Raw genomic sequence first — 4940 nt, forward strand, 5'->3', positions numbered from 1 at the left:
TTTGATAAAGTAAGATTTGATAGCATAGCTTTTTACTGTTTTCTTTTTGACGTTTTGAAAAAAGCAAAGATTCCTTGCTTTTGAAAAACGCTTCCTCTTTCTTTTCTCTCCTATAAAAGGAGATCATTCTTTCATTTGTAAAAACACGGAAGAACATATATACAATACAAGTTTCTTATTCTCTCAAATATGTTCTAATCTTCTTTCTCTCCCGAAAGGGAAATTCTTAATTGTTCTTATTCTTAGATAGAATAATATCCCACAAAAATATGTTGTTTTAAAAACTACCGATGGATCATTCCGGTAGGTATGCTTTATAGTTCTAAGATATGGTTCTAATAGTTAATATTAGTTCCAGATCTTGTAAGAACAATTTCTGTTCATAAATTTTTCATTTTGTAAAAGTTTTATGATTTTTGTAAAGAGTTTTATGTCTCATGCTGAGTATATGATAATAGCATGTCTTAACTCCAAGTTAAAAGTTTAAACTGTTTTTAAAATAAGCCCTGAGTGACCTCTCAAAGCGTAAAGGCCCAGTGAAGAGGCTAGGAGACGCATAGAAGAGGGAAAGGGATCACTGTTTTAAGAATTATTGTTAAGGGAGTGCCAGTGGTGTCCTTACAAGAATGGAGTTAGGCCCAAGTTCATATATCTCAGATGGAATGATTTAAAAAAAAAAAAAAGGGAATATTATTTTATCAAAAGAAAAAGACATCTAAATTAAGAAAAGTACTGAGTAGGATTTTTCATAATTTGTTTTAACAACCCCCTACAACAACCTTCAAATCCTTGAAATAACCTTTTTCAGGGACCCCCCCTTCTTTGATATATATATATATATATATATTCACCCCGTGCATGAAGAAAAAAATTTACGTCATACCACATAATTTTTCTTAAACAAAATGATGTATTGAGAAAATTGTTGCGAAAAAATAATAAATAGTAATAAAACAATTTTTTTTTTAAGAAGAACAACTTATACGTATTTTTTAACACATACATTTAATGTCCGTTTAACTATTTTCGATATTCATTTAAATCATTCGATGTGTCTATGATATAGTTCTTGAAATGAGTTTCGAGAGAATGTAAAGCATTTATTGATTCAATATCGTACAATCGTCAATTAATTTTTAAAATTAGCTTATTATCGAAAATTTCGAAATATAGTTTGAAAATGTCTATTTTGACGTCCCGTAACATTTGTTATGATTAGCCGTTTCACGCACCGTTAACGACTTGCAATACTGTGCCGCAAGTATTTTAAAATGATATTAAGAATGTATTATTTCGATTTCGTTTGATATCCCGTAATGAGTTTGAAAATGAACACAAAAATATAAGGTTTAACCTCCGTGCACAAAGGTTTATCCACTTTCTTTCTTTTTTTTACTTTTATTTGTAGTACATTTTTTATTTATATTTAATTTTAAAAAATTAAATGTATCTAAATATTTACTTAAAAAATGTTGAAGTTAATATTTTTTACTATAAGTTTTTTTAAAAAAAAAAAACACACAAACAATTAGCAAAACCTCCGTGCACGGAGGTTTATACACTTTTTTTTTTAACTTTTATTTGTAGTACATTATTTATTAATATTTAATTTAAAAAATTAAATCTATCTAAATATTTACTTAAAAATGGTGAAGTTAATATTTTTTACTTATAAGTAACTTTTACAATTATAATTTTTTTATTACTTTTAAATAATTTGAAGTGATTTTTTTACTTATAAATAACTTTTTATATTCTAGATAGTTTAATCTTTTTATTAATATTTAATTTTAAAAACTAAATATATCTTAATATTTATACTAAAAAAATTTTAAGTTCACATTTTTTTTTTTATATAAGTAGCTTTTGCAATTATAAGAGAATAAGAGATTAATATTTTTTTTTTTACCTATAAGTAGCTTTTTCAATTATAAGTTTTTTTTTTATTTTTAATAACTTGAAATGATTTTTTTACTTATAAGTAATTTTTTATCTTTTAGATAGTGTAATCTCTTCTTTTACTTTTAAATAACTTAACCGGTTTAGGAACTAGTTTGGCAATAGAAAAAAGGGTTTCAACGTTCTGTCTTTCTTTTTTTAGTTTATCCCATCTATGCTTCCTTTTTTACAACTGACACGTGGACACATAAATAATTTAACATCGTCCTTCCAACATCGAGTACTCAACATTAAAATATTTATTAAGCCACTATGTCTCAGTTTTTCTTTTATAAATAAGCTAACACTAGGGCTGGGCAAATCTCCCAAACCGAAACCGAACTGAACCGAACCCGACGGTTCTTGTCAAATTAAATACCAGAACGGGTATCTGAATTGAGAACCGACGGGTACAGTTCGGTTCTCGGTTCTAGACCAAGAACTGAATTTTTCTAATTTTTTTTATATTGAGTAAATCAAATTATTTTAATTTTAATTTTTTCTAAACAAATTAATAATTTAACAATTTCTAAATCCAAATTTTTGACCCAATAATTTGTTTCATTTCTAATTTTTAAATTTTTGGCCCAATTACCCATTTTATTATTTCATTTCTTGACCAACAAGATCCAATCCACTAAATAATCCAAAACACCTACACTAAAGTGTATAATGTTGTCTCGACTCTCGCACTCACACTCACAGCCTCGCTAACATTCCAAAACCTATACAATCGTCTGCCGACACTGTGACCTCCGACAACTGAAACTTTGACCATAGCGATCATTTGAATAAGGTAGTCTACTAATCTCTGACATTCCAAAATCATTGAATGTATCATTAGTTGTATTTATATAATGTTGTTATAAATGTTAAAAAATTTTAATTATAGTACAGAACCGTACCGGACCGAACTGAACCGAACCTGAACGGTTCCATAATTATATTTGGACCCGACGATTCCATTTACTAGATACCAGAAAATTTTGGTTCGGTTCGGTTCTAAAGCCGCGCCCACCCTTAGCTAACACAAAGTTTCAACTTCACATCTGCAACTGCAAAAACAAAAAAATTATCGTAACCATTTACAGCTTCCATACTTTAAAAAATTATAACTTCTATTCTTTTGAGCTAAATCCTACAAAATAGATAGATAAAAAAAGAGTTTGACCATATACATATATTTTTAATTTTTTTCTTCGTATTATAAATAATTTCTTTCGATTTAAATTTTTTTTTTCATTTTATAATAAAACATAACCTTTTTAAATTTTAATTAAATTAAATTTATTTTAAATTTAAATTATTTCAATTTAATTTAAAAATTTTTATTATAACTTTTCAAGTTTTTTATTTTTGTCTGCAATTCTTTTTTTTTGTTCTTTAATTTGTTAAATCATTTAATTTTCCTCATTTCACAGACACATAGCTCTTGATTATTGAATCAAAATACATTGAGAGTTTTATTACTTTGTCAATTATTTAGCATATATATCACACTGTAGCAAATTTTCTTTGCTTTTTTTTTTTTTTTTATCGTGAGAGTAAAAACGACGTCGTATTATCTTCAATCATTTTCTGTTTACTTTTTTTCCCCATTTTCACACGCTACAGCCATGCCTCTCTGCTTCTCCATTTCTGCACACAATCACCCATCATTTTTCACTGAGTTCTTTCCATTTGGTTGACCAAAAAATAATATCGGTCAAAATGTTTTCCAACCATTTGAATACTAATTTACTAAGGTGGTTCACTAAAATTCCCCTTAAAGTGGCTATTGCTCTCTCTCACTTCATGCATGCTTTATCTCTCTACGCCAAACGAAACTTACCAGATTCCCTTACTCTTTCTAAAAAATTTGAGTTCTTGAAACCTTTGAAAAGGAGAGATCTTGAGAAGGCAACTATAGTATGAGGTGAGAAGGCAATCCAATCATAGACAGGTAAACAATTTCTTCTACTAGAGTTGTATAACAGTACGTTCATATTGTTTTCTCAATAATTCATACCCTTGTTCTTCAATCATTTACCACCCAATCAATGTGTCTGTCTTTCATTTATCCTTGTTTTTTTCTTTTTGGTTACATTTAATATCTGTTTTTATTTATGTTTGTGAAAGTAGCTACTTTTATTGGGTAACTGCAATTGGGTTTTGAAAGTTCATGCTTTTTAAAGCTAAATTAGTTATGTTTCGAGTTTATTCCATGAATTTTATGGAAATGACGATTTGGAATTTACATTTACATTTTTATGTTTACATTTTGGTTTTGTTTAATTAGAATGTTAATGAGGTAAAGATAATTCAAGGAGAAGCTCCCGAAATCAACACCACTTTGGATCCGAATTTTGTAGAGGTAATTACTTCAACTATTCCGCTTTATATGTCAATGCAATTTTTTTTCCTGTTTACAATGTTGTGCAAAAGAGAAAAGAGTTGTGGTTGTACATGGTAAAAATTTTTAATGTGCAAGGCAGTATATGCTTGATTCTAAATGTTTTAATATCTTGCACATTTACTTGTGATGCTGATTCTGATCAATATTTTTGAATTGACTTTCTTTCTTTGAAATAAAAGGAAGTGTTATGTACTAAATTCAATTGTGAGATCTCTCAAACTTTAAGAAGATGTACACGGACGGTGTAAAATGAAATTCCACTTGAAAGGGCAAGAGGGAAGAAAACATCAATTTCAAATTCATTACTTCTCCCAGAAGAAGTAGGTGATCTGTGGATGGCTTATAATCTAATCACTGAGGGTGATACCGTCTTAGCTGTCTAGTCAGGTACCTTTTAGTTTCAATTTCAGATTTTTCCTTTTAATTCTTGTATGCATTGGTTTATTCCATGTTTTTGCTATTTCTAGAATAAATAGCTTTGCATGAATCATGGTATACTTTTTTATGTTGTATTTCGAAATTAGATAAGAATGCCTTATTAGTACTGATTGTTATTGCATGTGGAAAATTTCTGGCTAAACTTCGACTTCATCTTGTAAAGGAAACA

The sequence above is a fragment of the Olea europaea genome, chromosome 4 (assembly GCF_002742605.1).
Source record: "Olea europaea var. sylvestris chromosome 4, O_europaea_v1, whole genome shotgun sequence".
Lineage (NCBI taxonomy): Eukaryota > Viridiplantae > Streptophyta > Magnoliopsida > Lamiales > Oleaceae > Olea > Olea europaea.